The sequence below is a fragment of the Nannospalax galili genome, unplaced genomic scaffold, assembly GCF_000622305.1.
Source record: "Nannospalax galili isolate Female #2095 unplaced genomic scaffold, S.galili_v1.0 scaffold173, whole genome shotgun sequence".
In the NCBI taxonomy this organism is placed as follows: domain Eukaryota; kingdom Metazoa; phylum Chordata; class Mammalia; order Rodentia; family Spalacidae; genus Nannospalax; species Nannospalax galili.
In genome coordinates this window covers 1,690,501-1,702,910 of record NW_008334442.1, presented here as the reverse complement: position 1 = coordinate 1,702,910, position 12,410 = coordinate 1,690,501, and the positions used below count along the sequence as shown (strand labels likewise).

Below are 12,410 nucleotides of genomic sequence, written 5' to 3'. Positions count from 1 at the left end.
TTTCCCTTTTTCTTCCTCCCCCCCTCCACTGCATCCCCATTCAAATTCATGTCTTCTTCTATAATTATTATCATTATATATGTACCTCTCTATATTATAACCTACTGAGTCCCATTAATGTTGCCTGCATTACCCTTGGTATAAGGCTGACCACTTGGGCATGGGCAACCTATCAAGGGCTTGTCTCTGAAGAAAACTGACCTCCCTCAGTAACTTTCCATCACCTGTAGCTCTTCAAGTAAAGGTAGGACCTTGTGTGCCCTTTCCCCACCCATGCTGGAATGTTTTATATATATATAACTTAGTCCAAATAGCATTACCATTACCCTTGGTATAAGGCTGACCACTTGGGCATGGGCAACCTATCAAGGGCTTGTCTCTGAAGAAAACTGACCTCCCTCAGTAACTTTCCATCACCTGTAGCTCTTCAAGTAAAGGTAGGACCTTGTGTGCCCTTTCCCCACCCATGCTGGAATGTTGGCTGGTATGTTCTTATGCAGGTAACCACACTGTTGGGAGTTCATGCATGCAACACTCCTGTCATGTCCAGAAGACACTATCTCACAGCAGTCTTTTTCAGTACTCTGGCTCTTACAATCTTTCGACCCCCTCTTCTGCAGTGTTCCCTGAGCCTTGGATGTAGGGGTTGTGTTATAGATGTCCCTATTTTGGGGATGGGCACTCCACCATCACTTGAGAGTTCTCAGAAGAATAAACAAAAATGGCCATTATATTAAACTTCACCCACCCAGGGCTCAGGGACCACTGCAGAAGAGGGGGTGGAAAGATTGTAAGAGCCAGGGAGGAGGTGCATGATCACATGGAAACAAGCTCCTGGAACCCTGCTCATATGATTCTATGGCAATGGTGTCAGCATACACAAATCCCATGCAAACTCAGGAGGAAAAAAATCCAGCATACAACTGGGGAACTGAACAGCAGACCCCAATCTTAGCTGAAGAAATATTGGCAATTGATTAATGCTAGGTGTGGAAGAGACGATCTTCTTAAAACAAAGACTCTAGATAGGCTGTACAGACCTCAGTGGATGGATTTGAACTGGGAAACGTCTGGGGACACTGATTGACACAAATGACTCGGGGCTTTAAACATGAATGACAGAGTATATGGATTCCAGTGGAGGGGCTATGGGAGGGTGCCGGTGGGGACAGGGGTATAAAGATGATTAAAATTGTTTAAGACATTCTGTATGAAATACACAAAAATTCAGATACAGAAAAGAAAAAGAAAAACAAACACCAGCTGGTGAGATGGCTCAACGGGTAAAGACACTTCTGCCAGACCTGAGCTGAATCTCCAGGAACCACATGGTAGAAGGAGATAACCAACTCCTGAATTTGTCGTCTGATGGCCACACATGCACCACACACAACACACATGCACAAATATACAATCAATTCCTGGGCATAGTGGTGCATACCTTTAATCCCAGCTCTTGGGAGGCAAAGGCAGACAAACCTCTGTGAGTCCAAGGCCAGCCAAGTCTACATAGTGAGTTGCAGGCCAACTGGGACCACAGGGAGACTCTGTTTCAAAAAGACCAAATAATAATAATAAACAAACAAATATGTATACACAATAAATAGATAAAATGTAATAAAAATATGTTTAATATTTGATTTTTTATTTTAAAATATTTTATTACCATTGCTTTCTTTAAGAAGAAACATGAATACATTGGAAGACTTTGTTTAGGTTTAAGAATTTGGAAACAAAGTGAATGGCAAACTCATATAGGAACAGAGACAAATTTCACATTATTGTTGAAGTTTGGTAGTACAGTTTTGTCAGTAAACAATATTCAAAAACTTTAGTAGACATATGGAATTTCAAATTTACATTGTGAGATATAATTATCTAATTTTGGTTTGAGGATTATCTCAGTTTAGTTATTTCATTACTTTCCTTTTTTAACTTCTAAAAGTTCAATTAGGGCATAGGTGAAGGCATACTGTGGTGCCTTCTTCTTGGTGCCTGGCAATGGGCGCCATGTGTGGAGTGGAGACCACAGCTGGCCCCCAGGGGAGGTGGGAGGTCCATTTCAGAGAATCAGTCCTCCGAAGACCAAAATCTGAAAATAACAGAGACCTTCCCCTGTCCCCAGCGTAAGAGGCAAAGCCTCTGCCATGCACAACCTGGTGAATTCACACACGCACGTGCACACACACACACACACTCACACACATCTGGGCAGTGATATGCCACAGGCTTATACCAAAAACTGGTAAAGTAAATTTAAAAGAGATGAACAAGTACTGCCAAACTACTAAAAAAAATTTTTTTTAATCACTGTAGTGTCCTAGTTATCAGAGATTAGGAGCTAAAGTCAGCACATGGGAACTGGGCAAGAGTGATCCTATGTTGGAGTGTTTGTTTAGAATACACGAAGCTTTGAGTTCAAACCCCAGTAAATAAATAGATAAATAGATAAAGCCAGACATAAGGATTATAAAGCATGTTGAAAATGGACATATTCTCTCTTACAATCACAAATTCTTTTTCTTGGGTAGCAGATGAATAATTGGCTTGAATTTCACATCCTATTTTAAAAACACATTTCTAGATAGGGAAGGAATGTAGTGCAGGGTCAGAGCGCTCACCTAGCATGCTTGAGGGCCCTAAGCTTGATCAGCAGAACTGAAAAAAAAAAAAAAAAAACATGAATAAACACATATCTTTAAGCCCTGAAGCCGCACTGGGCCCAGGCACATCAAAGAACTAACAGGAGTAACAGATTTACAGCTCACATGCTTTCCAGGACCCACATTTATTTTGATTTCTCTCTTAGTGTTTTTGGCCAAATCTGTACACAGTAAGTAAATTTATCAGATGACGCTATTGTATAAATCATTAAAGTAAAAAGCATAAAGATATACATCTGCACTAGTGTGCAAAAAAGTGTGGAAATAAGGATAAACCAAAAACCTGCCCACACTGCAGCATATTGAGAGGGCTCTGAATTTCAATTTCTATACTGCCCATTTTGGTAATAATTTGCCAGTCTATACATAGCCCCATTAAAGAACATTAAAGTACATACAAATGTGTATTGGAATTTCCTAAATCACAACCTCTAACACAATGCTCTTTAGGCAATAGCTTATTTGGGGGCTACTGCCTCCCATTCTAAATGCCTTAATGTTTAACAGAAAGGAAAATATTCAACTGTGCTAAGTATACACAATAGCCTTTTGCTGGGTGGGCTTTTTCCATTTTGTTTTGAGATACAGTTTTGATATGCAGTCCAGGATAGACTCAAATCTGTATCCTCCTGCCTTGGCCTCCTCAGTGCTGGGATTACAGGCATGAGCCATTATGCCCAGCTCCAACATCCACTTCTTCTTAAATTGAATTTTTGTGATTCTCATACAATAGATTTCAACATCTACTTCTTGATTGCAAGGAATGTGCTATCTTTTGTAAGAAAGGACTCTGCAGTAACTGCTACTATATATTTTGCTGAACTTAACACTTAAAATATACTGTGTTTGAAAAACAGACAAAATAACATTTAAGAAGCTTAAACTAAGAGAAAGAACTGGAATATTACTCATCCGTGATGACTCAGTACAAATTGAAATTTATCCTAGAGGAGGTTTTTAAATCTTATCTATTTATAGAAAGACAGATTGTGCATTACTATATGTAGAGTCTCAATGTTAAGAATAATAAGATTTTAAAAAGGCAAATTCACATTCACTACTCATTTATGGTAATGTATTGATCTTAGTAAATACCGTGCAAATCATATAAATCAAAAAGAAAAAAAATACTTTACCTATCACAAAGGAAACTATACTTATACATGTTATTATAATAGCTTCCACAGAGATTGTTCAAAATTTTGCTTTTTCATAGGCAAACATAGTTGCTTACTTTTGCATCTTTTTTGTTAAATCATGTACTTATGTGGGGGGTGAACATATGCACACACATGGAGGTCAGGGGACAACTTGCAGAAGTCAGTTCTCTCTTTCCATCATTTGTGTACCTGGAACAGAGCTCAGGTTGTCAGGCTTGGCAATAAGTGCCTTTACCCACTGAGCCATCTCACCAGCCCATTTTTGCATTGTCTAAGCTTAGAATTGGATTGGTCTGGGTTACTCTCCATACTTTTGTTAATGAATATTTCCATATTCTGCTCTTTGTGAAGAATGCCAAATTCACTTACAAGGGTTATCAACTCCACAGACTCATTTTCACATACTGACAATACCCAATTATTGGAAATTTCCCTAAAAATATATTAATCATTGAAATTTAAATGAAATCAAACAAAACAAGTATATCACATAAAATTTGTTGAATTAATGTTCTTATTCATTTAATGGGACTGTAGTTCCCACTGTAGTAGTATAAAATAGTGCTTCTACATATTCCAAGTTTTAAAAATGCAATTTTAGGGTCAGGCATGATGGCACACAACTTTAATTCCAGCACTGGGGACACACAGGCAGGTGGATCTCTGTAAGATCAAGGTCAACCTGGTCTACACTGTGAGTTCCAGGTCAGTTGGGAGACCATGTCTCCAAAAAATGTCATTTTTATACTTATTTGACCAAAAGAACAATGAAAATTATGTGTTTGGAAATGTCACAATAATTCATCAATAAACAGATGTGGTAATAATAGTTACAAATGTTATGTTTTGTATTTTTTAATTGCCCATTAATAAAAGAGTAACTCAATAGTATGATTTTTCCAGTGTTGTATACTGCTTGCTTATAAATTTAAAGAGTGTGGGTATAACTAATTCATTATCATAAAAAATATACTCGTTAATAAAAATGAACAGCATGAAGGGCAATGCTTATTACTGGCTCAGTACAATTCTAAATAAAATTCAGTGAAGAAGAAAATACACTGTGTGTCTGTATGTGTTTGAGAGAGAGAGAAACAGAGAGAAGGAAAAAGAGAAAAGGGAGAGAGAGAGCTAAGAACACACTAGCTAGACTGGATTAGTAAACTGAAGATTATTTATTTCTCAGTTATACAAATGATAGTTGGGAAAAATGTTGTCATGACTGCTGGATGACACACAAAGAAGAATATAAAATGTCCTAAAACACTGCTATATTAAAGGTATGAGAGACACCAAAATTACCTGTGCTGATACTGAAGAAGCCAAATGCCATCTCACATAACCTAGGAGAAAGTGAAGATTTAACAGCCAGCACCCTGGGCTTCTAGTTCTGCCAACCATCATCTGGCTTCTCTCATTTGGGATGTAGCTAGGATGCATTCACTAAGTCAGCAGCCTCATCTCTGCCTCACATTGGAGGTCACAGCAGGACCAATGGGAGCCAACTTCATATGGAGGAAGAGAAACAGGAGAACAAAGTGTGCAGTGCTAACTGCCCTTCTTAAAATGCACTCACAAGCCATTTCAAACCTCAAGGTCTTGATTTACTTTCTTACTCACACTTCATTCATTCACTGAGAAAAATAACAAAAGGATTAGATTTGATAAAAAGCAGAGTTCCATGGTTCTGGGAATATTTAGCCAGATGCATGTAGTTTGGAGCTAGGAGAAACTTGAAAAATCAAGTTCTTCATTTACTATACAAGAGAGCAGCTTCAAAGAGGCTTGGTGACTTGACCAAGGTTACTATCCTGTCTTTTTTTTAAGGATATATAGTTTTCCAGTATAGTTTTCCAGTTGTGTTGTTTTTGTTTTTGATACAGGGTCTCCCTGTATCCCAAGTTGACCTGGAACTCACTATGTAGACCAGTTTGGTGTCTATTTTACAGAGATCTGCCTACCTCGGCCTCCCAAGTGTTGAGATTATAGGCATGTGCCACCATGCCTGACATAGTTTTCAAGTTTTTCTTTCAGATCTTTAACATAAGAAAAAGAAATAAATACCTGCGAGAATGCTTTAAGTATGTTATTGGGAAAGATGCCATTTTCTAATTGTACAATACACTGTAATTGAAAGACAATAAGTGAAAGAATGGAAAGCAAATAAAAGAGAGCCTTGCTTACCAAATGACAGCAATGTCACAGCTACAGTAGTGTTCAGTGCCAAAAACTCAAGAAACAGAAAGGAATGCCAAATGACTGTCCAAACATCAAGGAAATTTTTGTCCTTCAGGGTTTACTAGGAAAAGTATATAAAGACAACACCTGTGAACTAACATATTTTCAAAAAATTCTGTTTGAAAGACAAAATAAGTTTGTGATAGTCCCAGGAGAAAAAGAGAAATAAGACTTTATGACACACATTGGAAAGTCTCTCCCTCCCAAGGCTGTCACTCTAGCACAAAGTAACAAAAGCAATGTCTCACTGGTTAAGATCCAAACTGCATGCTTTGGTTCCACCCTAAGAAGTAAACTAAATTTCCTAATGGAATGTGCTTATTTTCCATTTAACTTGGTGATTCTTTGTAATTTTTCACATTCCAAAGAAGAATATTAAGAAGTAAACTAAATTTCCTAATGGAATGTGCTTATTTTCCATTTAACTTGGAACCATATTGATGGTTGCAGTGGTTAGTGACTCATATTTTGTGTTTGGGAATGGTTCTTTTACATACTTTGTCCTTCACCTCACCTTTTTTTCTTTTAGGGATGTCCAGTCAGGAGGGATCTCGCACGCACTGTGTTGCCAGCATACAGAATTTGAGGCAAGGGGGTCACTACTTCCTAGTTAGTCTGGGCTACCTTCTCTCAAAACATACAGAACAAAACAACAAATAACAAACAAAAAAAACAAAAAAAAAAAAGCAGAATTTCCAGTGCAACACATCTTTATTAACCAATTTCCCAGGGGTGAAAACGTACCTAAACTGAGCAAGATAGACATTACAGCTTTGTAGAAATCTACAAAGAGAAGAGAGAAAACAAGCTAGTAAGGCAAATATAATATCCAAGCAACTGAAGCAGACCCTTCAAGCAAGGCTCTAATTTGGAGAAGGAAAACCTAATGTTGACTTTATTTCATATTCCTGAAATGAATCTCTACCCTAAATAATGAAAACAACAGCAGTAAAGACATCTAAAGGAGGACAAGAAATCATGACAAATCCTAATTTTGCCTTCTTCCTTCATAAACACACAAAATTTTAAAGGTCAATGTCACAACATAAAGTAATAAATGAATTCCTTAATTAAAATACCTCAGTAGACTGTTTAGTCTGCCTCTGGTGAGCACAAACTTACTTCCTCTGTAAGAAGCCTACAATTGACCCAAAAATTTTTGACAGTCTTTTTAATGTTCATCCCTAATGCATTTACTCTTTTTTTTAAATATATGGTACTGTCAATTAAGCAAGAATATATCATCATAAGTCCAATTCCTGGACTCTCTAAAAGGAAAAGTGATTCTGGGTTTATTTTAGGTAATATCTGAGTTGATTCAGTTATTCCAGTTACATACTTAATTCTTACAATATTTCTTGCATTTCTGTAAGTTTTAGACACCAACACATAGAGAAAAATAAAGTGAAGGAAATTTGTAACAGGATCCTGCCCAAGCAAATTGTCAGTAGTCTGTTGGCAGAAGGCCTTTGTGTGAACTATTTCCAAGACCTCAATCTGAAAGGCAGCCAAAGGCTCCACAAAAGAGCAAACCCCAAACGGCTTGCTACCTTTCACCTTTGACCCTTTACCCAGCTGTCTCAGGCTCTGTAAACTTGAGATCATGAAAGAAGGCTTAGTCACCCTGTTTACAAACAGTGTATTTATTCCTCAGGAACAGACTGGCAAGACATATCCAGGTCACCTGACCTTGAGTTGTCACAGAAACCATGAGCCTTGGACTATTGTAATTAAGCCAAAACTGCAATATTTGGACTGGTTGAAATCAGCCTTGGATGGTGCAGCAATCATCAATCATTTAGTTCACTTCCAGGCTGTGTGCTTCACCCAAGTAGTAACACATAAAATACGAAAGCAATCATAGTAGAACTCCAAGTGGTATAAGTCATAGCTTGCATGGAAGAGAGGAAAAGTAACTATTTTAATCTGAATATTAGAAGTTAGTTTCAGCTACGTTGCCCTACATCTAAGTTATCACTATGCAACAAAAAGTGGACAATATTTTAGCTATTTGTGTTTCCAAAACTGGAGTCTTTTAGTCAGACTTTGCATCAAGTATCTACCAGAAAAATGACTTGGTAGAATACAATATGTCCAGCGTGTCTGAGATGATCCCTCGGGCTACAGCTTTGATCATTCTGGTGCTTCCTTTAGAATGGATTAATTAATTGATTTTTTTGTCTTTTTGAGACAGGGTCTCCCTGTAGCCCCAGCTGTCCTGGAACTCATTATGTAGACCAGGCTGGCCTTGAACTCACAGAGATCCACCTGCCTCTGCCTCCCAAGTGAAGTAATTGATTTTTTAATGTTTTATTTATTGTTTTTATTTTATGTGTATGTGTGTATTGCCTTCATGTAGGTAAGAGCACCCATGTCATGCAATGCCATGGAGAACAGAAGACACTGTCGGATCCCCTGGAACTGGAGTTGCAGACAGTTGTTAGCTGCCTATGAGCACAAATATAGCCAGATTCCTTTTTTAAATTGTGAAAAGTTATCTTAAGAAAGAATAAAACAGGGACTGGGAAAATGGTTCAGTCAATAAAGTATTTGCCATGCAAGCAGGAGGACCTGAGTTTGGATTTACAGCACCCACATAAAAAGTCAAGCATGGAGCAGGGAGTGGTGGCCCATGCCTTTAATCTCAGCACTCTGGAGGCAGAGGCAGGTGGATCTCTGTGAGTTCAAGGCCAGTGTGGTCTCTGTAGTGAGCTCCAGGCCAGTTGAAGCTACAGGGAAACCCTGTCTCAAAAAGACCAAAGAAAGAAAAGAGCAGGGAAGCATGAGCCTGCAATCCCAGTGACTGGGAGGCAGAGACGGGAGGATCTGTGGAGCTCACTGGCCAGCCAGCCTAGGCAAATCTGTGATCTTTGGTTTCAGTGAGAAACTCTCAAAAAATCAGATGAAAGCAATCGAGGGAGGCATGTGATGTGAATCTCTAGCCTCCACCTGCACACACACATGTTCATGAGCACCTGCACACACACATACACATACTCACAGGAACATGCATATACAATAGATACCCACACACAAAGAATAAATAAAACAGTAAGTTATCACATTTCAAAGGGTTATTTATTGAGTGATAATGAGTAAATGCATTTATTATTTGATTTCCTCACTGTGCTCAGCACATCAAATTCACCAAAGTGATACATGCACACAACTTATCAAAATATCTACAATCTGAAACATGGACAATGTGAGTTTTAAGTCGAGATCAATATGGTTGTTTGTGTACATATATACACACATATATAATATATGCATATATTCATCATTAAGGAAAATTAAATTAATTGCCTTGAATGTCACAAAAGGACAGGCACTTGACAAATGGCAAATAGGCATTTTAAGTTAGGAGAAGCACTTCCTTCTTTTTTAATTTATTTATTTTTATTTTATGTGTATGAGTATTTTACCTGCTTGTAATGTATGTACACTATGTATGTGAAATGCTCATAGAGGCTAAAAGAGGGCATCAGATCCCCTAGAACTGGAGCTAAAGATGGCTGTTAGTCTCCATGTGAGTGCTGAGAACCAAAGCCAGATCCTCTACAAGAGCAGCCAGTGTTTATAAGCACTGAGCCATCTCCCCATCCCCTAGCACTTTCTTCTTTAATCTAAATACAGTGATGGTGGTGGTGGTAATAGGAAACATTCGTTAAATGGGCCGGGCACTACTGGGAATGCTTGATGTAGATCAGCTACTCTAATCTCTACAGTCCCCTGTAAGATATACATTGTAATCCTTCTCATTAAAGAATAAAAAAGTAAAACTAAGTAAGGTTAGGATACATCTCTAGTAAGAAGAAAATGTGAAATTTCACCATAAGCAATATGACCGAATCTCTAAGCACACCCTTTCAAAACAACTTACTGAGTACACAAGTAAAAGAATGTGGCATCACTTAGAATGATACCTATATCCTTTTTAGTTTATAAAACATGCTCAAAATATATCTACATTTCACTATAATTCTGTGAGATTAAAAACAATTAAACATTAACAGAGTTATTCAAGGTCACTTGGTTAATAAGTAACTCAGTGACTATGTCAGTCCAGGCTTTCTACTGCATCCTCTAATGTTTTCCTACTATAATGACTCTACTTGTTTCTCACTCAGATCTTCCTTAAGATGGAATAGTATTGACTCAACTAGAATGAAGAATTTCCAGGGTGGATGAGAACCAGCAAAATAAAGACTTCCTTAACATTAAAAGAAATAATAAAAATAAATCCCATTTTCCACATTTCAAAATCAAGATTTGGTATCAGTATTCAGTATCAAGATTCTTATATTAGAGAGAAAAAAGGACTAGGAGTACTTCAGACCTAATGGATCATCTTGTGACTAAACCAGGCGGGGCATGGATCATCAAAAAAAGAGCTAAACAGGATCCAGATGGAATAAAACCTAGATGAATGACTTAAAGATCCCCTAATTCTTTTTTTTTTTTTTTTTTTTTTTTTTTTTTATGTAGGCAAGGCTGACCTCAAACTCTGGGTAGCTGACTGAAGATGACCCTGAACTTTTGATCTTCCTTCTCCCACCTCTCTAGTGCTAGGCTTATAGGCTTGCACCTACATGCCTGGTTTTATACAGTGCTAGGGACTGAATTGAGTGCTTCTTTTTTTGTCTTTTTGAGACAGGATCTCCCTGTAGCCCCAGCTGGCCCGGAATTCACTATATAGACCAGGCTGACCTTGAACTCACAGAGATCCTCCTACTTCTGCCTCTGGAGTGCTGGGATCAAAGGTGTATGCCACCACACCTGGCTCTAACTCAGTCTTATGCTGTCACTGCTCAAAAGCCAGTAACAATCAGTTTCAGAAAATAGATTTGACAACGGGCTCCTATAGGAGGTATATTTGCAATGTTAGGAAGCAGTACCATTCACAAAGGCTGGTTAGGGTGCATCCATAGTAGAAAGTATGTTAGGAAAAGTTAACATGTTCCCAGAGCAAGGGATTTTTAGAAAGCCTTTGTGAAATCTGAGAGACTCATTAGAGATAAGCTGTAGGATTAAGACTTTCTCTTTGTTTGTTTTTGATGCTTTCTCATAGCTATGGCATTGCTACAACCAATATAAAAGAATAAATCAAGAAATAAATAAGAAAGAGGAAAAAAATAAAATAATGTGAAAATAAATACATTGGGAAAGCTCTAAAATTTATGTGGGTGAATGCATGTATGATGTGTGTGTGTATGTGTGAAAGTGCAGGCATGTACATGCCACACTGCATACACAAAGGTCAGAGAACAACTTTCAGAGGAGACTAGTTCTGACTAGTTCTGTCCTTCCCCAATGAGCTCCAAGGGTCCAACTCAGATTGTCAGGCTTGTACAGCAAGTGTCTTTACCCATTGGGCCTCTTTGCTGTCCAAGTTGGGTAGGTTTTCTTATACACACACATACACACACACACATACACACACACACACACAAATACAATTAATTTTTAATTAAAATTTTAAAAGATAAATTTAAATAGAAACAGAATTACTAAGAAAAAGCTCCTTTTATAATAAAATAATGAAGAATTTAGTTAGCAATATACCATAAGCTGAAACTTTAAAACAATAGTAATACATTATAGAACAAATCAGCACTCGCTTTTAATCCCAGCACTCCAGAGGCAGAAGCAGACTGATCTCTGTGAGTTTGAGGCCAGCCTCGTCTACAGAGTGAGTTCCAGGCCAGCTGGGGCTAAAGGGAGACCCTGTCTCAATAAGACAAAAAAAAGATAGAACAAATCTGCTTTTAAAAAAAGAAATAGGAAACAGAATAAAGTAACATATTTATAGACACACCAGAGTCACAGAATTCCAAGAACACCTATGAGCTTTCTTGGCAAGTATATATGTGCAATAAAAAAAAGTACAGCTCACTGGCTCCTAGAATATGCCCCATAACTCTAAATGCACTCAGGAATATCAATTAACTTAATAAATTTCTAAGTGATCGGCTTGTTCTGAATGTTTTTTAAAAAATCACTGGCACCCTCTGGTTTTCGTGACTAGCTAGGCATTGTTTCTCTCTTGTATCGTCTCACCCCTCTATCATGGGAACCATATTATTCCTACAATCTACTGACAAATTATACATAACAGATCAAGAAATATATCTCTACATAAGGTTTATTTGAGACCAACTGGTCATTACCCAAGATTTATCTGCATGACACACAGTAATTAAAAATGCCATAATGGTGAAACTAACCTTCTTGGATGTTTAACAGACATACCTTGAGATCTATACTAATTGGGTCAGAGGGACACAAAGAACACTTTTTGCTCCTTGCCCTCCTAGGTCGATTAGTTCCCAGGGACTATGAGCATCTC

At 37.8% G+C, this 12,410-nt stretch overlaps 1 long non-coding RNA gene across 6 annotated transcripts in view; it reads right to left on the bottom strand.

The window, feature by feature from the left end:
- The window catches only part of LOC103731026, a 131,504-nt gene that overhangs the window by 78,090 nt on the left and 41,004 nt on the right, over positions 1-12,410 (bottom strand). For 2 of the 6 annotated variants that reach the window (XR_607119.3, XR_003848892.1), the window contains exons 5-8: positions 6,806-6,844; positions 6,576-6,685; positions 6,008-6,122; positions 2,474-2,658 (exon numbers count right to left, since the gene is read on the bottom strand). The exons of 3 other annotated variants lie outside the window; for them this stretch is intronic. This is a non-coding gene — a long non-coding RNA (uncharacterized LOC103731026). Of the gene's footprint in view, positions 1-2,473; positions 2,659-6,007; positions 6,123-6,575; positions 6,686-6,805; positions 6,845-12,410 lie in introns of those variants that run through there. One more of the 6 variants, XR_001872356.2, reaches the window with a different exon arrangement.